General features: G+C 41.7%; 1 protein-coding gene across 4 annotated transcripts in view; it reads left to right on the forward strand.

The window, feature by feature from the left end:
* The window catches only part of PDE1C (phosphodiesterase 1C), a 790,350-nt gene that overhangs the window by 131,210 nt on the left and 634,554 nt on the right, over positions 1 to 24,586 (forward strand). The gene's annotated exons all lie outside the window — the stretch shown is intronic.

Consider the following 24,586-nt stretch of genomic DNA (forward strand, 5'->3'; position numbering starts at 1 on the left):
ATAATTTATTTTGCTGAGACCATTTAAGTGTTGAGTTTCTGTGTGGTTATGAAGTAGTTAAAATAAAAGAATTAGAATTTGAATTAAAAGAAAAGATTTCTGCTGTACCTTTATCCTCATTAGCTAAACACTTTAGTCTGGAACAGAAAATGTTCGTTTATTAAATAATGTTTAATATGGACTAAAGTTTTGATTCAAAGACAGAGCCCTTCCACCTGCCCGGCAGCCACTAAGCTCTTCATGTTTTATTAATTGGGCTATTGGCATGCACTAACATAGTCTTATATAAATTGCCTGCTTGTTCTAATTTCCGAAGGCTCATTAGACCCTTGTAAAAGTAGTTACTCAGACACACAGCTGCCAGCTGCTGCCATACTGAACTGTGGAGCAAAATAAGAACAGAACAACTCACTTCATGGTATCCAATGATCATCATGAAATAAATCATTTTCAATATTTTATTGCCAGTGTTTAACAGTGCAGCAGCAAAATAATATAGCTGAATGCATGCAGAGAATGGTCTATGGCCATTAGTTCAAGCACAGTTCTTAAATGGATTACTAGAACCACCATGCATATTTTACTGCTCAATGTAATTGTATTGTAGTTAGATCTAGCCCTGCACAGAACCTAGCGGTGCTTTCATGCTTTTAGTTAATGAGGATTTCTGCAGCCACTCATCTATAGAGATAATATCTAAGAATGTGGAATTTTGTTAGGACTGTTTAGCATTAAATGCCTCTGATACACTTTACAAAGCTTGCTGGATGTGTATAAGCTTCTTTGAGCTCCCTGGCAGAGCTTGATGTACATCATGTTTTTGCTGTTACTGTGACAGGTGAGAGATAAAATAGCCTTGAAAATGAAATGTTATCTCTCAAGAAGAAGCTGCAACAGTGCCAAGGGGCATATAAGACATCACCCCTAATGCTAAAGTAACAATAATGACAGCTGGTGTCCTTTCTGTGTGCTGAATCCTTGCGCTCTAAAAACGCCTGATGTTTTATGATGATGTAATATAGCATTTATTTTTATGAAGCGGTAGTGTAGCTGGTATAACAATGTGATGGTCATGGCAAAAATTGTACTAATTGTTTAAATTGATGCTGTTTTCTTCACATGAAAGTCTACTTAGGGAGAAAAGTCACTTGTTACCACAATTATTTCTCTGCCAGGAATCCTGTAATAATATATACAGCAGGAAATGTATCCGTGCATTCTGTAATAACTAGTAAAGGAAAACATCTGCCAATTAGTACAGATAACCTTACATTATAATACGCTGTCATGTATTACTACTGCTGTACAATTATCATCACAAATCAGTATCTAGTTCTGTTAGTGTTTGAGGGGCTGTTTGGAACATGGGTATTGAATGCGTTGTCGTTATATTAGTGTATTTAAAATTACTGGGTGAGATTTAATAGGATGAGAGATTCAGAAAGTGAGAGATTTGGTGAGAAATCTCCAGTTTTTTTAAAGCGGCAATCATTTACACTGCAAAACCAGTTTGATTTTGAAGTGTAAACATAGGCGTGCGCACATAGAGTGTTAGGGGTGCACAGGCACCCCCTAATGCTGTGCCCACCCTTATAAGCACCTCCCTGCTGCTAGCAACCAGCAATACCTTTTACCAAAGACTTTTGCTTTTTAGAACTGTATTCTTTTAAAAGAAGAGCCCATCATTCAATTATGTGTGTTGTGTTTTGTACAATTGTTAATTGTACTAGACCATTGTCATATCACTAGATACCTGTGTCATCCATATATGTTTTGGACTTTATTTGCATGAACTGTTACAGAGAGTAAGAAGAAGATTAAAAACTGACTGAAATAGGCAGGAGATTATGTTGTGGCTGAGAGACTTTTATATTGTAGTGAGTGCCAATAGATGATGGTAGAGGTAGATATGCCTGATTGGTGGTGTTAGACGCACCCAATGGGTGTTGTTAGACATGCACAATAGATGGTGCACCCTCTAATAAAATGTGCTGCGCACGCCTATGAGTGTAAATGATTGCCGCTTTAAAAAAACTGGAGATTTCTCACCAAATCTCTCACTTTCTGAATCTCTCATCCTATTAAATCTCACCCACTATTATTAATAATATTATTACTTTTATCATCATCATCATCTTACAGTTGTCAAACTGCTTACTATTGCATGGCATGTTTATAAAAAAAAAGTAATTGGGAATTTGTGATAGTTACTTTTAAAAACTTTTGCTGCAGAAGTCTAAAAGAGAGCTTCATAAACATTGGAATTGTTGCCCTACTGTACTTGATGTTTATTTTATATGTATAATTCCCTGAATGAATCTTGATGTATGTATTTGCAAACATTATGATATTGTGATCTGTACTTACTATATTCAACTTATAGGGCCTACACACATGCCGATATTTAGGCATTTTCTAAGCGATTTTGCTTAGTTTTGCAAAGTCGCTTAGCAAATGCCCTCACATCGGTGTATGTGTGGGGGCTGTATCGGCATCCGTGCGCGTCCCCGCGCGTCTTTATCGCTGGCCGAGATTGATGGACAGTGTCCATCAATCTCGGCATCGGCAATGTTCTCCCACCGGAAAACACTGGCGCTGTCTGCTCGCTTAGCACACAGAGCTGACAGCTCGCTCTGTGTGTGGGCTGTCAGCTCTGTGTGCTATGCGATAGCGGCGCAGCACAGCCTGACCTAGCATAGCTAGGTAGCCCTGCACACATCACTATGTGTGTAGGGCCCATTAGTCCTGTTATACTGCACTAGGAATGTGTCTGATGCTATTGCTTCAATAAAAACTTATTTGGAAAAACAATATTTCCCAATAATCCAAGTTTTAAGGAAACCCATACTTGCATACAGGTGGCTGACATTTTAATTCAGCTACCTATTCTCAAACATGGATCAATTTAAAATTTGGACTTTTAGTGCAGAGAAGCAATGGGCTTGAGATCTGCAGATGAGATGCAATGATGTCATTTATCACCAGTTATTTCTATAGGGCACACATACACTATTCCACAATACTTTACAGAGAATATTTCAGTCATTTATGTAAGTCCCATAGGAGCTTACAATCTCTGGTACCTATGCCATGAATACAGACATGCACACTATGGCTAATTGTTTTTGTAAGAAGGCAATTAACCTACCAGTACTGGTAATGGTTTTTGTAGTGTGGGAGGAAACTGGAGCATCATTAAGAAACTCACACAAACTATTGAGCAGAAACGTCACTAGGTGGGTGTGGACTTTCAGAAGGTGACACCAAAATGCAGGCTCCTCCTCAGTGACTGGGAGCCGGGTGCTGCAGTGTAATATTATTGTGCAGCTCTCGACTCCTGTTAAAGTGGAGGAGCCACAAGTGCAGAAATTAGTTTTCACGTTTATTGTGTGTCAATGTCAACGCCTGAGCAAGTGGACCCCAAATTAGGTACAGCATCCCCTCGCATGGCACTTCATCGTTCCGAGACAGAGTCCTTGTCGATGGTAAGTATGAAAAAGGCTGAATCGTGAAAACTCATGTCAACATTTTTGTGTGTCAACCCTTTCCATGGCGATCTTTTGTGTGCGTTGACCTTTTCTCAATGTTGATCTTGTTAATGTCGACCTTTTGGTGTTGACTAATGACTGTTGATCTACACATGGGCCTTATTCTAGTTTACTCTTTCTGACAAAATCCTTTTTAGATGGACAAAACCATGTGCACTGCAGGTGGGGCAGATGTTACTTGTGCAGAGAGAATTAGATTTGGGTGGGGTTTTACTTCAAAGTGAGATCTATATTGCAGTGTAAAATTAAAGCAGTCAGTATTTACCCTGCACAGAAACAAAATAACTCGCCCAAATCTATTTCTCTCTGCACATTTTACATATGCCTCCCTGCAGTGTACATGGTTTTGTCCATCTAAGAAGGATTTTGTCAGAAAGAGTGAACTAGAATAAGGCCCATTGACACTTCAGCCATCTAGATACCATGGAGTTCACTGGGCAAGTATCTGGCACCAGTGTACAGAATTTGTGGATTTTTTTTTTTTAAACTTTCTTTATTGAGACATCTTATACAATTTTTTTTACGTATATACTTATATTCATAAATGACAGATATAAAGTCAATAGTTATTATAACATCTTATGTCTATGAGCAAAAGAGTTTGCAAAATTACTTTTTAAAAACAAAGTCTAACAAATAACATTTATCTGACAATATAGTGAATTCAAACTGGGTATAATATGTAACATTTCAATATGAATTCATAAACTCATTTAATTTTTTTCGGCTTTTCATATTGATGGCAAAATGTATGTCTACATCTCTTTTAAGGCCCATACACACTTTTTTCAGCAGAAAATTTCTCATTTTGGCTGTTTTCATTGATTTTAAGCTGAAAATCGCCTGTGTGCAAATTAGTGATAATGCACGCTCCCGCATCATCAATAACTCAGCTGGTTTTATCAGCATGTCTAGCGATGATGGCTGGTTTCTCATCATCGCTGAGTGTGTATGCATGGCCGCCGGGCTGAAAGATGATACACTTTGAGCCCGGATGACCGCCTGTCCCCTGCTCCTGCCCCACAGTGTATGCTATGCTCGGCAAGAGACACTCCGATTTTAGGCGCTGTATAAATGTACATTTTCTAATTCTCTAAACAAAGAATTAGAGATAAGAAGTACAGTTATAAAAATTTGTAAATAAAAAATAATAATAAAACACTAATACTCGTTCAGCTGCAGATGGGGTGGTGTGACTGTGTAATCACACCTAATTGGAAGGTTTTTAACCTACACAGATGTAGGGCACCTTCTACAAGAGACAGCCTGGCTGACTTTCCCCCTTCTCCCAGCTCCACATGCTGGCCCGCCTGCTAGCCCGCCCACCCGCAGGCAGTCAAAGAGAGTAGCTACTGCCACCAATGTAACTGACTGCCCACAATATATACATTGCTGGCAGAGGCCACCAATGTATATATTTGCACCACTGCCACCAATGTATATTTATTTAAGCACCGCCGCTCACCAATGTTTTATAATAATAGGCGGTAATGTATACATTGCTGGCACAGGCCGTGCTATGGAAAGCCGTCCGCCCGCTGACAGTGCCAGGCAGGGGGAAAGCCGCTCAGTGTGTATGCACTGATCGGCTTTCCCCCCAGTGATGACAGTGAACATCGCTGTCCATACATGCTGGGCAAAAACACCCAGTGTGTATGGACCTTAACTCTTTGGGAAAATAGCTCAGTGTGTATGCACTACTTTGGTTAAAGATATATATATCAACGATTTTGGCAAAGTCTTTTGAAATGAAAATCTAGCACTCACAGGAGTTGGGGAGAACTCCCTGAAATTCAGATTTAACATAACATAAGAGGGGGCAAGAGTGGCTTATGTTGAATGTAATGAATAGATTTTGGCTCTTCTTGGTTTAAATCCAGTGATATCAGCAAGATTATGCCACTATATTTTAGAGCCTGCATGGTCCTTGTGAACTTTTCCCATAACCATGAATGTCACAGTGATTAATGTTGGTGCCATTTATTTATACCCCAAATTCAGAAAACTGCTCTAAGAAATACAGTGCTTATAAAGGTGAATTTGATAAGGATCTGGGCACCTTATTTTGTTTCTTAATCTGTGGTCACAGCAACAGAATAACAGGACTGATTTTGTGGGAACAAAACCTACAACCTATGAACTTGTATTATTAGTGGATTCTTGCCTCCTCTAATGGAATTTCTGGGAGACACCAACATTTCGGTGAGCTCTCTTATGCAGGGTACACACCAAAACGATTTTGCCACAATCCCATCAATCTGGATCCAATTCAGACTGATTGGATGCAGATTGGATGCAGATTTGGTCAAAATCGTTCGGTTGGATCTGAATTGGATCCGAATCCGATTCTACCTGCTGCAGGTAGGATCTGTAAAAGATCCATTCATCTGAATACAGAGGGGATCAGATCGTATGCAAATCGTATACAAATCGTATGTAAATCGTACGATCCGATTTGCATACAATTTGCATCCAATCCAAATCGTTTTGGTGTGTACCCAGCATAAGACCCACAGTGCCTCCAGGATCTGGGTCTAAACAACTTTATGGTGCAATACACAGCGAATTGTGTCAATAAGCCCTACTGCATAATGCTGAGATTTACCATACCAGCAAGTATGTGTTAGCGGGACTCTGTGAGGCTGGAGCCATGATTTGGGCACAGAATTTGACCAGATTAAACAAGTTCATTTTAACAATACTTTAGCCTGGCCACTGAATGCTTTTTGTACTCGTGTCTATAAAACTACTTAATTCCTAAAAGAGTGGTAAGCAGAGGTTATATAGCATTTGGAGAATACATGGAATAAGACGCTAATTAAGAGTTGGTAAGGAGAAATGAATTTGAATACATAGTATGCACATAAATGTAAGATTGTAAAATTACTAATGAACCTGAAACACAGCTCAACCTGTAACATGTAACAAATGGAAACAAAGGAAATAGGTTTTTTTTTTTCCAATCAGACTTAAGAGACTTTGGGGCAGATTTGTTAAGCTCGGTGAAGTGATAATGTGGCTGCTAATTTATCCCCGGGTAATCAGCCATTTTTCGAACCCAGAATGTAACTTGACAATTAGGAGCTGATTGGCTGGTGATAAAATACCAGCCACTTTATCACTTAACCGATCTTAATAAATCTGCCCCTTTGTGGACTATTTATCATACTTGTCGACTTTATGATTCTCCTCACCAGGAGAAGCCCAGAGAGGAGATGCAGCTGAACACTTTGGGGGAGGGCTCTGACATCATTAGAACCCACCACATAAAAATGGCGTCTGCGATAAGGAAGGGTGGCTAATATAACAGGATTTTGCGTTATTTTGTTCCCTCCCCTTCACTCTCCGTACCCTTCCCACTTCACTATGAAAACTTTAGGAGTCTCTCACACCTTCTGTGAGAGAAACTATTCTATATATTGATCAGATAATTTAACAAGATTGCTTTTGATTTGATGCTTATCACATTGAGAGAAAATACAGCTGTCCCACTCCCCATCATTTATTATTTTACCACCAAGCACATGACCCTGCTAACTGGTTCATGCATGTACGGTGGGACTAAAAGTTACTGAATTCAAGTTACAGAATAAAAATGGAATTGTTAAGAATAGATTAAAAAAATAGAGGAAATATTGGCCATTGAAAAATGTTTTATTCTAAAAATAAAGCAGTGCTTTTTTCTGTTATTGCCATAGTGTGTGATGTAGTAACTAAAGCAAGTGCAACCCACCACACATACATTGATTCTATCTACATATGTATTAACACAGGGGCGGCCAAACCTGTCCTCAAGATCTACCAGCGGTTCATGCTTTTCAGGCAACCTGTGGACCTATAGTAGGAATGAAGGTACTTCTTTACTTTCACGGCGCCACTAGATTAGGACAGATAGGATATCGCGGTCATCGCGGGCATTGAATGCACTAAAAAAATCGGATGCGATGCCCGCGATGCCCGCGATTTCCCATAGGGACCAATGTTAAATTTCTCAATTGACACGATTTTTCTGTTCAATGCCTCAATTGACACGATTTTTCCATAGGAATCAATGTTAAATGGCCCACAGAGGCCAAATAGATACCCTGAAGTGTGAAATGGCCCCCACAATTGTTAACGCCACCCCACGATCAACGTGAACCCGAAGCGTGGCGAGCGCAGCGAGCCCGCGAGGGGCGGCGGTACGCGTCCTACGACCTTTTCATACCCCCACTATCCACGTCGGCGTGGAGTTGAGAATAGAATAGTGTGGCGAGCGCAGCGAGCCACCGAGCCCGAAGCGTGGCGAGCGGACGAGGATACCTGTGAAGCCCGCGAAGGGACGCGTTTACCTGTGAAGGTATCCGCGTGCGCTCGCCACGCTTCGGGCTCGGTGGCTCGCTGCGCTCGCCACACTATTCTATTCTCAACTCCACGCCGACGTGGATAGTGGGGGTATGAAAAGGTCGGAGGACGCGTACCGCCGCCCCTCGCGGGCTCGCTGCGCTCGCCACGCTTCGGGTTCACGTTGATCGTGGGGTGGCGTTAACAATTGTGGGGGCCATTTCACACTTCAGGGTGGCTATTTGGCCTCTGTGGGCCATTTAACATTGATTCCTATGGAAAAATCGTGTCAATTGAGGCATTGAACAGTAAAATCGGGTCAATTGAGAAATTTAACATTGGTCCCTATGGGAAATCGCGGGCATCGCGTCGCACCCGATTTTTAGTGCATTCAATGGCCGCGATGCCCGCGATTTCTAGTGGCGCCGTGAAAGTAAAGAAGTACCGGAATGAATGCAGCATGTTTGAAAATGTGACCGTTAGTAATGACTAAAGCTGTGCACCAGCTGGGTGATTTGGAAAACATTGGTAGCTCTATAGGACTGTTTGGCTATCCCTGTATTAACATATGTGATTATTATCCCAAAGGACGGCTTTTCCGATAAGAGCAACTTTTTGGAAAGCCAGTACTTCCTTGTTTGGGCCCGAGAGCCCCTCTCCGCATGTGCAGAGGGACACGGCAGTGGCGGGAGGTTCTGGTATGAATCTGATTCGATCAATCTCAGGGGAATGCAAAAAAGAAGCCTGGAGAGCATTGAAGCCCCAGTGTCCACCATTTTCCCTTTGGTACATCACACCCATAATGAGATTGCATTATAGCATTGCTTGTACCGCCACATTCCTTGCTAAATAGGTTTTTCATGAATATATGCTGTTGGTTACACGTCCCTGTGATGTTTGGGTGCCAGGCGGCCTCCCGACACTCAGGAATTTACACAAGTCATTCACTCTCGTGGGGGTCTGCAGTAAGCAACCGAGCCCACAGCGTGGCAAGCACAGCAAGCGTGTGGGGTCATCATACCATCATGGCTGTGGAACGTCATACCACACCCATGATGCTAATGACAAAGTCCTATCTTCAGTCAAAACATCCTTTTCTTAAAAGATAGAGCCAAATAATCACAGTGTTAATTACACCTGTCACTTTAATTGTCCCTGTACAGAAAAAAACCCACATCTGTGTATTCCATTGTGATCACATGTTTGTGCATTTTATGTAATATAAATAATCCAATTATTTGGAGCATCTATAAGATGTTTAGCACAAATTTACTATGCAGATGTTCATCCTCCAATGACAGCTGATATTGTTTGCTTTAGATAAAGGATAACTGAAGTCTATCGTTCTTGCCTTAAAGAGATTGAACAAAAAGAGGTTTTACAAAATGACATCCCTGTACTTTGATGGTGTCCTGACCCTGGTAAGGAAAGGTTCTGACATATAGCTGAGAACGCTGCCAATCACCTTCAATTTTGCTCAACAATGTGTAGCAAAAGAGATCTGACACATTGGCTAAAAGCTTAAAACTCAGTCATGTTTCTGCTCAGCTGCTCTTAGGGCCCCCAGCCAAGGCTTAACATAAGAATTTTTAAGGACTGCAGAAATATTGTTCATCATTTCCTCCATCACAAATTTTACGATCCAGGGAAAATGCAAGCTGATTTTGTGTGTAGTCAAGTGCATACAATATGGTTGTGTAGTTTTTACACGGAAATTTAAACTTGAGCTAGGCACTGTACAGGTTCATATGCATGTCCAGTGTCGGACTGGGAAATGAAGGGCCAACCGGAAGGAATGCATTGGTAGGGGCTCATATTTAGGGGTGTGGTAAACCTCCAGAAGAGGCATGGCCAGCTTTAAAAAAGCTTACCATTATAGAGGACATAGCCTGAGCCCCTTGCTAAATATATATATATATATATATATAAATACTGCTAGTGTGTTCTTGGAAATGTACCAGAATGAAAACAGTAATGCGCCATAGTCCTGTGCAGTATAATGTAACATATGTGTTTACAGTGCTGCTCTATGGTTATAGTGTTAGCGGGTGTTAGAGTTTGTATGCTTGAGTGAGGAAATAGTCATAAATAGATTACAGAACCTAAATAGTAACAAATCTCCTGGCCTGGATGAAATACACCCTAGGTTACTGAAAGAATTGAGTTCTGTCATAGCACTACCATTATATCTGATATCCGATGAATAAATAAACTCGGGACAGTACCAAGGGACTGGTGTATAGCTAAACGTAGTACCAATATGGAAGAAAGGTAGCAAAACTAACCCTGAAAATTATAAACAGGTCAGCCTTACATCCATTGTGGGGAAAATATTAGAAGAAATAGTAAGAGATAGTATCCAAAATGTCTTAGAGCAAGAGAAGGTGATAAGTAAGGCTTAGCATGGATTTGTCAAAATAAATTATGTCAGACTAATTTAATTAGCTTCTATGAGGAAGTCAGTAGGGGGCTGGACTGTTGATGTAATAATTCTTGATTTTGCTAAAGCTTTTGACACGGTGCCTCATAAAAGGTTATTAATAAAACTAGGTAATTTAGGGTTAGGAGATAAAATTTGTAATTGGATTAAAAACTGGTTGGATAATCGGGGACAGATGTGGTGGTAAATGGCATACATTCCAGCTGGGGTAAGGTCCAGAGTGGAGTCCCACAAGGTTCAATATTGGGACCCACCTTGTTAAATATATAGAACTCCCATCTTGGTAAATCTACCTGTCTGAAGGCCAGATGTATCAAGCTTCAAAAAGTGATAAAATTGAGAGTGAGCCAATCAGCTCCTAACTGTCATGGTACAAGCTGGGTTTAAAAAAATTACAGATATGAGCTAATTGGCTGGTTGTTTATCACTCTCCACTTTATCACTTTTTGAAGCTTATTACATGTAGCCCAGATTGTTTTTATACTGTTTTATGTATAGACTTTGCAGCTATTTGGTTGATAACATATCACTATACAGACAATCACTCAGTTAATGTGAACTATAACAACTTTGGTTTTACATATTATCCTCCTTATTGCACTAGAAAAACACATGACAATTGGTGATTCCATTGGGGATAATGCAGTAGTCATTAAGTGCGATGCATATCTCTTTCCACCTTAGAGAGTAAAAACTGGCCTTTGGGTAACAAGATACATGTTTCTATAGTAACATATTGTGCAACATTTGAAGAATTGCATTATGGTTACAGAGAACACAGTATTGTCTGATTTCAAAGCTTTTTACAGATGAAGTTAACACATCGCTTGTCTAATTATTTGGCAATTATATTTTCGACTTGGCAAAATAAAAAGCAGAACGTAATTTGTATTTGAACTTATGGCCTTCATGTCAAGAACACTTTCAGGAAACAGAAAAAAGGCATTGTAGAAATTCAGTGCTGCAGGTGGCTCTTGCTGTAGAACAACACACACTGAGAGCTTTATTCACCATGAAAAAGAAAATATATTTTAGTACATTCTGCATTGGGGGACTGAGTTCTCTTTTGAAGATACCTCGCGTTGAAGTACAAAGTGTAGCATTACTTTGTCACTAGCTTTGCCACAGACAGGAACAGTCCTAGGGCCCTGTTGTTTAAACAGGCTTAAATCAATGATTTTAGGGTTTATTACATTTATTTATTTTTAAATATCCAACTCTCCAGGAGTTGTCATAGTGGATGCTACCTAAGTAATTCAGCACTGCTTCACTGTAGGGACAGCTGCTCCAAAAAGCAAATGTTCCTGAACCTCCAGTTCCTTCTATTAGTAGTGGTGCAAATTTACATAGCCGGGACACATGCCAGCCATACCGGACATCAGTTGAATTGAGGTCTTTGAAACACCTACATATCACTGGTAGACTGAATCTTTGCATTTGCTGTGTTTATTATTGAGCAGTTTTGATGTGGCTAATAAAATTGTATTTCCTTCACAAGAGAATTGCAGATGCTATAGTATCTGCCTCCTTTTTTGAATACATAGTACTTGCACTTATAAATGTGTTGTGAGTCTCACCTGAAACAGCTTTTTCTTAACTATTTGAGTGCCAACATCTCTGTGAGCGATGTGCAGAATATCCGCTTAAAATGCCAGCGTCACTCACATTTGTTATATAAACTCAAAATAAAAATTGTTGTGTAAAAAAAAGAATATATTTCCTATATAAGGTAAACATTAAAGGCCATTATGATGAATAAAAAATGCACTCAAAGGGTTAAGCTATTCTGCCTATTTATTTCCTTACCTATTTATTTCTTTACTTCATTTATTTTGTTTTATTTTGGTTTCTAAAGCCACCACTTCAGTGGCGGATTGAGTGGGTGGTGAGCCCAGGTGCAAAAATATCATTCAGGTCCCCCTCCTCCACCCCACCTCAAGTTCACAATATGCAACACGTCCGGAACCGCGCTGAAATCCCCCCACCCCCCCCCAGAGGGGAGCGGGTGGGGTGCGGGGGGTTGTTGCCTGGGGCGCTGACAGAGCTTGCACCAGCCCTGAGTTGTACCGTGGGCTCAAATTTGTACATGAATCTAAAACCGCATAGCGTTCATTAGGAAGGGTTTTCTGAAAATGTGCAACCGTACTTAGATAACACACAGTGCTGAAACTTTTAGTACGAGAACAAAATATTACTTTTACCAAGAATTAATGAAAAAGCCCTGAGAGGTGAGCAAGCAATATGGCTGGATGATGAAGGAGAAGTGTTCAATTTACTTTCCCTTAGATTAAGAAAGGAAATAGTAACAGCTCCAGCTTATCCGTATTGAACACAAGTATAGACTTTTTCTAAACTCCCTACAGTTTTTCAATGACAGATACATTTAGTACAATGTGCCCTGCTGGCAAAATGTTATTAGCTAAACTTTATTCTGACATGGATCAATATTTATTAGTAATTACTGGCAGTAGGTGATGAAGGCTCCCTTGTAATCAGTGCAATACCTTGTCGTTTTGGAGATCTTCCTTCAGATGTTCCTAATTTCTGCATTTTATATATTTACTGACCTGGAAATCCCAGGTTATCGCACAGGAACCTGGGATTTATGTCAGTAAAAGCTGCTCCACTTATTTCCCAGGTGAGCTGCAGTGTCCAACCTGGCACACATTTACCGGATGGGGAGAGCCCAGACGCAAAGAGATGACATCATCTCAAATCTCAGGTCAAACCCAGGACTTCAGTGGATATAAGTTTTGTGGTTATTTACTAAGGATTCTTTGTTGCCCCTTATTTATTAAATTCTTATTGTTAAACCCCTAAACTGGCTAATCCCCCCCCCCCCCACCCTAATATTTTTTTTTTTTTTTTGTAATTTCTTTTGATTAGTTAACTTTAAGATATATATATTTGTATGGATTTGTCTTGCAACCCCCCTTCCACTATTGCGATAGTACCTTCTAACCCCAAATTGCAGTAGAACTCCAGTCGCTCTATGGGCCTAATTCATTCTTTGCTGCTTAGGGAGCCGCTAAACGCCATCCGCCACCCCACCAAACACCCACTCCCCCGCATCCCCTCGGTAACATGGGAGCAGATGTGTCCCGGGAACATGCAGCCGAAGGGAAGAGATTTCATTCGATGGTCGACTATCGAATGATTTCTCTGAATTGGTTTTTATTTCCGCTGCTGATCGCCAAAGACGGGACTGGTGCTGACATCATGTGACATCAAAAAACAATGTGAGAGCTGCTCAATCAAACTAGTAATGCCGCCCAGGTGCTGCAAGGGAGGTGGATTTAACCCCAGCACACCAAAGGGCATTAGTAATAAGATTTGAAAAACCAACATAATAGAGGGTCATTCAGAGATCTTAGTTACATATATTTTGCAAAAGATATGATAAGCTTCCGGGCCTCGTCATTTCACATTGAATATGGTTAAAAATGATGTTTAATGCCCCCCCATTGTTAACGCCACCCCACTATTGACGCCAACCCGAAGCGTGGCGAGCGCAGCGAGCCCGCGAGGAGCGGCGGTACGCGTCCTCCGACCTTTTCATACCCCTACTATCCACGTCGGCGTGAGTCGATTTTATATAGTGTGGCGAGCGCAGCGAGCCACCGAGCCCGAAGCGTGGCGAGCGCAGCGGATACCTGTGAAGCCCGCGAGGGGACGCAGATACCTGTGAAGGTATCCGCATCCCCTCGCGGGGCTTGCTGCGCTCGCCACGCTTCGGGCTCGGTGGCTCGCTGCGCTCGCCACACTATATAAAATCAACTCCACGCCGACGTGGATAGTAGGGGTATGAAAAGGTCGGAGGACGCGTACCGCCGCCCCTCGCTGCGCTCGCCACGCTTCGGGTTGGCGTCAATAGTGGGGTGGCGTTAACAATGGGGGGGGGGCATTTGAAACATGAGGGGGGTTTAGTATTAAAATGGGGGGTTTTGGGGCTTTTTACATTGAAATCAATGTAAAATCGGGGCTCAGGGACCATTTTACATTGATTCCAAAGTAAAAATCGGGTCGATCGCGCCGATCGCATCGCAAGCGATTTGGTTGGCATGCGATGCGATCGACCCAATTTTTCCGACCCGATGCATACAATCAAAATTGGTGGCGCCGTTCTAGGAAACAAGTACCAAAAGATTATGCTGCATTTTTTAACCTTGAGAAAGATCTATGATAGGTCAGAACACGTGGGTTATTCCAGCGCCGTGAGGAGGTCCTGACTTTGCTGTAGATGGCCAGAGATTGAGTGTCAACAAAGACTTGAGCCGTTTTAGATGTTTTTGTATATGTGTGATTAAACTGTATGTACTTCACTATATATACTCTTTCATCGTTTCCTATGTCCTTTATGATTATTGGATATATACCCTGAGGATCATCTGGTTCATTTGAACATACCAGCGCTGATAAGTGGATTAATCCATCTTCTCTTTCTAATATTGTTTTAGTTTGCATAGAAACAAGTATACAAGTTCATCCATGATCCTACTCCACCAAATTACTGATCGATAGAGCAGCTTGTCACATCTTGCCACTGGGATTTTTTGCCCGGTCCTCAAGGGAAAACTGCTCCAAATCCTTCATGTTGGATGGTTTCCGCTTGTGAACAGCAATCTTCAAGTCTGACCACAGATTCTCAATTGGATTGAGATCTGGGATTTGACTAGGCCATTCCAACATATTAAAATGTTTCCCTTTAAACCACTTGAGTGTCGTTTTAGCAGTATGCTTTGGGTCATTGTCCTGCTTGGAAGGTGATCCTCCGTCCCAGTCTCAAATCACAGGCAGATTGAAACAGGTTTTGCCTAAGAATATCCCTGTATTTAGCGCCATCCATCTCTCCCTCATCTTGAATCAGTTTCACAGTTCCTGCTACTGAAAAACAGCATAATGCTGCCACCACCATATGTCACTGTGGGGATGGTGTTCTTTGGGTGATGGGATGTGTTGGGTTTGCGCCAGACAGAGCGTTTTCCTTGTTGGCTGAAAGTTCAATTTTAGTCTCATCTGTCCAGAGCACCCTTCCTTTTGTGGATTCGTCCACATGCCTTTTGTCAAACTTAAAATGTGCCTTTTTATTTTTAACAATAAGTAATGGCTTTTTTTCTGGCCACTCTTCCATAAAGCCCTATGGAGTGTATGGCTTATTGCGGTCCCATGCGCAGAAAAATACACCAGTCTTTTCTGTGGAACTCTGCAGCTCCTTCAGGGTTACCTGTACTGCCTCTCTGATGAATACCCTCCTTGCCTGGTCTGTGAGTTTTGGTGAGCAGCCCTCTCTTGGCAGGCTTGTTGTGGTACCATGTTCTTTCCATTTGAAGCTTTATTTGGTGGTGCTTTGGGGGATCGTAAAAGATTTGGATAATGAGTTTAGAGAGCTCTTTGGTCTTCATGGTATCATTCCTCTTGCTTGGGGTTGCAGCCTCTGGTGCCTTTCAGAGAAGGTGTTTATACTGACAGATCATGTGAGACTTAGATTGCACGCAGTTGAACTTGATTTCACTAATTATGCGACTTCTGAAGGTAATTGGTTGCACCAGAACTTTCATGGCATAGAGGGTGAAAAATTCATTTTTAAAAATGTTTTTTTAATATATTTTTTTCTCATTTCCCTTCACCAACATAGGCTATTTTGTGCAGATCCATCACATAAAAGTCAGATTAAAAAAAACATTTAAATTACAGGTTGTAATGTAACAAAATAGGTAAAAAGCAAAGGGGCAGGGCTGGATTAAAGAGGGGGCACAAGGGGTCAGTACTCATGGGCCCTCTCTATCTAGGGGCCCCCTGTGGTTGGCATGTATATTTTCAGCTTAAGGTTTTGTGTATGGGAGTGGGGTTGTGCTGCAGCTTCACCTATCTGCCAATATGACAATGATTAATGGTACGGGTGCCAATGTACACTGACTGCACAAGTGTGCAGTGCATTGCTGGAAGTCCCATGACACTTTGCACAAGAGGACAGAGGCTGAGAGGTTTGTGCTGAGCTCTGATTGGTGGAGCTTATTACATGCTTCTCAGGCCCATTTTAATCAGAGGCATCACTGAGCCTGTGAGGTCTCCTACAGTCCTACAGAGTAAGGTAGAGAGGGACAAACACAGGCTTTTCATGTGGTATATATATATATATATATATATATATATATATATATATATATATAAATAAAATATGAACCCCACCCCCGCCCCCCGCAATTGCCCATTGACCAGGTTTATACTGCTTTTACTCTATGGGCCGTATTCTAGTTCACTCTTTCTGACAAAATCCTTCTTAGATGGACAAAACCATGTGCACTGTAGGTGGGGCAGATGTAGTTTGTGCAGAGAGAATTAGATTAGGTTAACCCCTTCCCGACATATGACGTACATTTACGTCATATGTCGGTTGGGGGTGAATCAAGCCAGCTCACGGAGTGAGCTGGCTTGATAGAGAGCAGGTAATGGCTGTATATTACAGCCATGTCCCTGCTCTCACGGCCACGAGCGGCGAGTTCGCCGATCGCGGCCGTTTAACCCTTTAAGCGCCGCGGGCAAAGCGCCCGCAGTGCTTAAATAGCTGATCGGAGGGGGGGCGCCCCCCTCCGGCGCCGATCGGGGCCCCCCGCAGCGCGATCGGAGGGTGCCGATCGGTTGCCATGGTAGCCAGGGGTCTAATGTAGACCCCTGTGCTGTCCGTGTATTCATACCTATTACATCCTGCCTCAGGCAGGATGTAATAGGAAGTGCAAAAAATCACTACGTTCAGCCATAGAGCTCTATGGCTGAACCTAGTACAGGCGATCGCGCCCCCTAGTGGTCAAGTACACTAGGGGGCCTTGTAGTAAAAGTAAAAAAAAAAAAAAAATAAAGTTTAAAAATAAAAATAAAATAATAAAATATTAAAAGTTCAAATCACCCCCCTTTCCCCATTTCCCAAATAAAAATAAATAAATAATAAAAAAAATAAACATATTTGGTATCGCCGCGTTCCTAAAAGTCCGATCTATTAAAATATAACATTAGTTATCCCGCACGGTTAAAGGCGTAAACGGAAAATAATCCCCAACGCCAAAACTACGCTTTTTGGTCGCATCGCCTACCCAAAAAAAAATAGCTAAAAGAGATCAGAAAGTCGCCCATATCCCATAATGGTATTAATTAAAAAGTACACTTCAGCCCGCAAAAAATGAGCCCTCACCCAGGTCCGTAGGTGGAAAAATAAAAAAGTTATAAGCCGCAGAACATGGCGACGCGACGCAAATTCGAAAAACCGTAACATTTTCTATTTTTTTTTTTAGTGGTAAAATGTAACGAAAACTATATAAGTTTGGTATTACCGGAATCGTAACGACCCATAGAATAAAGATAACCCATCATTTTAAACGAACTATGAATTTCAAAAAAACCGTAACCAGCGCAAAATTGTGGAATTGCGTTTTTTTTTTTTTTTACCCCACATTGAATTATTTCCTGATTCCCCAGAATATTATACGGTATAGTAAATGGTACCATTAGAAAGTACAACTTGTCCCGCAAAAAAAAAGCCCTCATGTGTCTATATAGCCGGAAAATTAAAAAAGTTACGCTTATTTGAACACAAGGAGGAAAAAAAAAAAAAAAATTACCTTAAAAGGCAATGTCGGGAAGGGGTTAAAAGTAAGTTTATTTACCTCAACGTTTGGGGACCAGACTCCCCGTCGTCAGGAGGAACACATACAAAATGCACAGTGTAACACACACCTTAAAAAGGGAACACCAACACCGCATCCACCGCCCACTCAGCCACTGATTGCAGAGCGAGCCCCACCTGTCCACGACACCACTAGATGATAACAGCAGACCGCGTCAGGGTTGTTAGCCTAGCAACCGGGAGACGCTGGCTCAAATGAGTCTATGCGTCTTGCCTGCACACACGTCCGTTAGATGGAAACAACAGAGCGTGTCAGAAGCGGTTACCTAGCTTACCTACTGATGCTCACTCACGCAATCAGGGCCAAGAGGCATGCATTAGCAAGTAATTGGAGTCCCTGTTACATATATAACGTTAAAAAACATGCAATAGAAAATACATGTACATTATCATATACAGAAATGAATACATAGAAAAACATAAAACACAAAAACAAATAAAAATAAAGAATAATAATGAATCCAGCCAAAAGATTGCAATAGACAGTATACAAAATACAGATGCTTTCACATTAGGCTATTCCATGAAATCCTCTCATTTAAGAATCTTGGTGAGACCGTGTCCTACTGTATATATCCAAGAGGCTTCTAACCTGAGAAGTTTTTTATCCCGATCACCTCCACGTATACTTTCCGGTATATGGTCAATGATCTGGTACCTCAATGAACACAATGTGTGATTACAATTTTTTAAATGGACAGCGACTGGCTGTTCATTGGGTTTCCCCATCATTGCTGCCTCAATGGCAGATCGATGGAGCCCCATGCGCTCCTTAAATTTCCTGTAGGTTTTACCCACATAGTAAAGCCTGCACGGGCACACAATGATGTATACCACATATCTGGTCTCGCAAGACACATGTTTAATTTTATATTGAAAACCATTATGGGGATGCTTGAAAGTCCTCCCGGCAATTAAGAAGCCTCACGTCACACAATTAGGACATTTGTAACAGCCTGGTCTCCTAACACTCATGATAGGTCCAATGCTGGTATAACTAATGTCTGAGTGTACCAAAATGTCACGTAAATTCCTACCCCACTTGTAGCAAGACAGCGGCCTTACCCCGTTAAAACACGGTAAGTCCCTGTCAGATGCCACAATTGGGCAAAGAGACTTGGTCGCAATTGGAAGAATGGGGCTAGATGTATCAAACGTAGTCACAAGTGGAAAGACTGTTTCTTTCTTTTTAATAATAACAGGTTTCAACAGATCTTCCCTACGTAATCCCAATACTTTGTCTTTAGCCTCTAATAATGATTTTAGTGTATACCCTCTTTAATGGAATTTAGATATTACTCCATCAAGCTCTTTAGGGAGGGTCTGCCAGTTACTACAGATCCTCACCACTCTAACCATTTGAGAGTATGGCAAACCTCTTTTTAATGGAGGTGGATGGTGGCTACTCGCCACTAACAAGGTATTTCTATCGTTACTTTTAGAAAGAACCAATGAAGATATTCGGCCATTAAGGAGATTGACACTGACATCCAAGAAGGCAATATTTGAATCACTGCTCTTAAATTTAATGGACAAGGGGAGTTAATTTATTTCCTGCATCATCAATTCAAAGCTTAAGACACCTCCATTCCAAAACATAAACAGATCATCGATATACCTACAGAACATCCGGATGTGGTCAATGTATATGATGGAGAAACGGCAGCTCCCATGGCACATCTAGATGTCTGTAGGTATATCTTGCCATAAAACACAAAATAGTTTCTGGTCAAAATAAGTCTTAGGAGGGACAGGAACAATTCAACATTAAAATCAAGACCATCAGCTTTAAAACACAAGAAGTTCCGCGTAGCCAAGAGTCCTTCATTATGAGGAATGGACATATATAAGCTGGTGACGTGGACTGGTGGGGCTCGCACTGCAATCAGTGGCTGAGTGGGCGGTTGATGCGGTGTCAGTGTTCCCTATTTAAGGTGTGTGTTACACTGTGCATTTTGTATGTATTCCTCCTGACAACGGGGAGTCTGGTCCACGAAACGTTGAGGTAAATAAACTTACTTTTAACCCAGACCCTGCATTGCCATGTTTGGTGCCACATTGTGGAACCTATCAACATATACCTTCTTTACAAGGGCACGCGGCAGCTGTCGTTGATTGAGAGAGTGCCGATCCATCCCATTTTTATATAAAAAAAAAATATATATATATATATATATATACAAACACAATACCAATCTGCGCAACACAGGAGTGTATTCAGGTCCGTCCAATAGAATAATAGTTGGTGCAGCTCACTTCAATAGAGGCTTGCTCGAGCCTCAGGTAGTGCAAGACATGTAAAACAGAGAAGAAGGAGCGCACAAATGAGCGAGTATATCAAATTTACTTAAAAAAGTGTATAAAGCTCACATACATAATAGAAATAAAATATCGGCATATCCACCCAATCACCGGCAAATGTTCACGTCTGAAGCCAAATGCGGGGAAATCCAGCGGGGAAAGATGGTAACAATCAACCCGGCGGTGTGGCGGCGTCAGCAGCACGACCAAGGAGAGCAGATACTGGACGGAGCAGCAAGTTGAGATCAGCACGTCAGGTAACCACGCCCCAACGCGATATCCTGCACTGCACCCCTCTTTGTGCCATCTTACAACTTCACCGTAAGTGCACAGTGAGTCCGCCGGCGTAGGGGGAAGGTTCACTTTCCAATCACAAGATGGCGGCCGAAATACCGCCCCGCTAGCTTATATATATATATATAGTAAGATTACAAAATGGCACTCAGTCATACGATGTTAACAACAGTGGTGCAGGGTCCAGAAGGTAATAATAATTGCATTTTCCAAACCTCTAATAAGAAAAGGAACAGACCAGCACTTACAGGGTAGATGGGAAAAAAAGGTTGTATTGTGGGTTACAGAATAATAAGAAACAGGTACATCATGGCTGACCCAACAGCCATTTTAACAGTTGAAGCGGCTGTTGGGTCAGTCATGATGTACCTGTTCAGTGGTGTAACATAGCCCCACAGAGCCTGCGGTGGCGGGGAGACGATGTGTAAGTGTGGGCATCGGAAGTCTGTGGGGCAATTGTAATGCTGCTGCTGCCGCCTGCCGTGACCTGCCGCGCTTGTGGCCAGGGCCCACAGAATTACTTGTCTGCGGTCCCGCCTCCCCTCCTGGCTTCTGCTGCTAATAAAAATGGACCATCACAAAATGTCCGCCCCCATACAGCAGACAATTTTTGAGGATGCTAGAGGAGGCGGCTGCATTCCCCGGGTGGGGTTTGGTGGATTTGCAAGGCTGCGAATTCGCAGCCTTGCGAATCAACCAGAATAACCCCCTTATTTTGTTACACATAGCTTTAAACTGTCTGTGGAAGGGTAGCCAGGCAGCAGTTATCATCATTTCGGTTGTTGATAGATAATATATAATAGCACAGACCTCACTGTCATGTCTACTTGCTCAACAGCTTTGTTAAACACTACAATGTCAATGCAGTCGTAAGAGAAATATAAAAGTCAAGATCAGGAAATGAACTGGAACCAAAACTGACATCACCATGAGAAATAACAAATAACCTGACATTTCTGTTAAGGCTCCAAGCTTTACATCTGCCTGCCTTATCCAACGCAGTCAGATGATTGCCCTTAATATAGACACATAACATACATCCTGCTTTATATCCTCATTTACTTAATAGGCACCATTCAACCATGTGCAAAAAACAATGAAACTTCTTTTTAAAAAATAAAATAAAAATGAAATACTAATTTAAAAACAATTACTCCTAACAGAACGATACATTTTTATTTATTAAATTCATAATTTTTGTATTTGTGCTGACACAAAAACAAACCTGTAGTTAAATAAATACTGTAAAACATAATGTAATATTTAAAGACCAGTTACTGTTTATTCACATATTGTTAAATTTAGCAACTACTGTACCCTAGTTTATACACAGGCTATCAGTACCTGCATATCTTCTTTAAAAAGCTTTGTCTGCTACGGGTATTTGCTAGGGCCGGACTGGGGCTAAATACATTATTTTTATTAAAATACAACATAGCAACTTGTGCAGGGGATTCAAACTAATGCCCCTTTCCCACTGCAGCCTTAAAACGGTATATTGCCGATTTTTGAGGGCAAAATACCGTTTAAGGCTGCAGTGGGAAAGCGCCAGAGTTGAAATACCGTTTAAAGTTAAACGGTATTTCAACCCGTTTTCAAAGCAGAGTCCTACACAGTTAAATAACGTTTAAGAGGCAGTGGGAATGCCTCTTAAACGTTATTTAGCCTCCAGGCAGTCCCAGTGCCTGATGAAACCTAGTAGTTCGCACTTTGTGCATGTGTAATGTGTGCACGTGCATACTAATGAGCCGCTAATTACATATGCACATATGTAATGAGCGGCTCATTAGTATGCACGTGCACTCATTTTATATGCGAAAAGTGAGAACGGCTAGGTCTCATCAGGCACTGGGACTGCCTGTACCCCGCATGGACCCTGCAATGACCCCCGCTGCCTCCCCACTGCCCACAGGTAAGTACAAGGGGAGGGGAGGTGGGGGCACAGGGCAGGTAGGGGGGGGGGGGGTTAGGCACTATTTACACTGGGGGGGGGATTAGGCACTCTTTACACTGGGGGAAGGGGGGGTTAGGCACTCTACATTATACACGGTTCACTGCAATGGGAATGGTACTTAAATGGTATTTAAAACGGTAATCTGCTGCAGTGGGAATGCTAATACCGTTTTAAATACCATTTAAGATTACCAGTACTTTAAACTGGTCTGCAGTGGGAAAGCAGCATTATGCTACAGTCTACTCATTGCCTACCCCATCAGTGACACCCCTGTCTGTCTTCCTCTTCGCACATCTGCTTTTCCTTACTTTACTTAAAACATTTTTCAATGGCATCAAATCCTGTGGTTTCTGCCACCCTGAAGTTGTGGAACTCATTTCCCTCATTTACCTCACTGGGGCCCTTATTCAGATCGGTGCGGATATTCCCGCATTCTTACGGAGCGGTCCGCACGCCACAGTGTTTTGCCGCGTGCGGCCATCGTCCGTAGAAACGCCCACGTGTCCTCCGCATTCGGACGGACTCACTCTTTAAGAACAGGGCGTGTTTACGGACGACATACAAACCATGCGTGTGCGGGAGAAACACTCCGATTCTGCACGGTATTACAGAGTATTACAGAGTATGCTCGGAAATACCGCATCCGACCGGGAGCCAAGCGGTGCTACCGCCCGTAAGCGGAGTATTTACGCCAAACAACCCACTATTAAGTATCTTCTGCAAGACATCACATGACCCACTTATTCAATTACCTATCCTCATAAAAAACTGCTTATTTGGAATTGGAATCAATTAGATGCCAATATATCCTTACAAGCATGCCTAACACATGCATTGCACACATTAACCCTTACAGCAATTTAAGTGCAATGGTTTGTATTAGACCCTGTGTAAAAGATTATAAACAATCTACACATATACTGTTTAATGTGTAAAGAAAACCAACAACTGTGAACTTGCATAAAGAATTTATTAGAAAAAACAATTAACATATAAATAAAAAAATATCAAAACATAAATTAAATAAGCAGATCTTTGAGGTCCTGCAGGTCGGCTAGCAGGAGCCTCAAGTGGTGCTCCGCCCGCAGGAGGGCCCCACGCACCCCCTCATCTGCCGGTGTGGTGTCATCTGTGGGCATGTCAAAGGGGCAAAAATTAGTCATGTTATTCATGCATACATTTCACATACTGCGACATAAATTCCACAAATGCTAGGTGACATGTGTGTGTATATATATATATATATATATATATATATATATATATATATCTATGTAGAGAGATAGAGACACACATAGATAAATAGATATGACACATACATATATACATACATGCAAACTTATTTACTACATACTGTCTTTTTTTCCCTCTACCCTTTACTCTGCAGAAGACATAACAGTCATAGTGTTTCTTCTCAGTCACAACCCACCCATGACTAACCAATGACAAGCATGTCATGGCCTCCGTCAATAAGAACTTGTCACAATCTGCTCAGTCTAAGTTCAGTGATGGTTCGTGGCATGGGAGTTATGCAAATGTCAGGAATGCACAGTACACATCCTCAAAATCATAATTCTGTCTAAACCAACCTACAATTCTGTGACGGCAAAAAAACAATCTGAACTACAGGGGGTGTTTAGGTAGAGGAGGCTCCTGGGACACTGGCAACTTCTGACTCCATTCCAAGGTAGGCCGGCCCATACTCCATTTATAGCATACATCCTAGAGTTTATAAATAACATTCACCAACAATATAGATTCCACTATTTGATGGGTCATAATCTACGATTGCAGCAGGTGAATTTAATCCACAAATGATCCACTCATCCCTTTACTCCAGGATCCTGTTTAACTACAACGGTTATGTGGCAGTCAAAATGGAGCTCCAACCCATCCCACAAACCTGTGTAATTGAGAGGTGTCCTGGATGAAAGGGATGCATTGGACACCCCATCTAACCCGTACCTGTATCTGTAGCTACCCACTTTGGGGTCTATATGAATAGTATTGGCACACAATTTTTAATCACCAGTGCTACATAACAAATA

Source organism: Crinia signifera, chromosome 5, assembly GCF_055691185.1.
Source record: "Crinia signifera chromosome 5, ASM5569118v1, whole genome shotgun sequence".
Taxonomy (NCBI): Eukaryota; Metazoa; Chordata; class Amphibia; order Anura; family Myobatrachidae; genus Crinia; species Crinia signifera.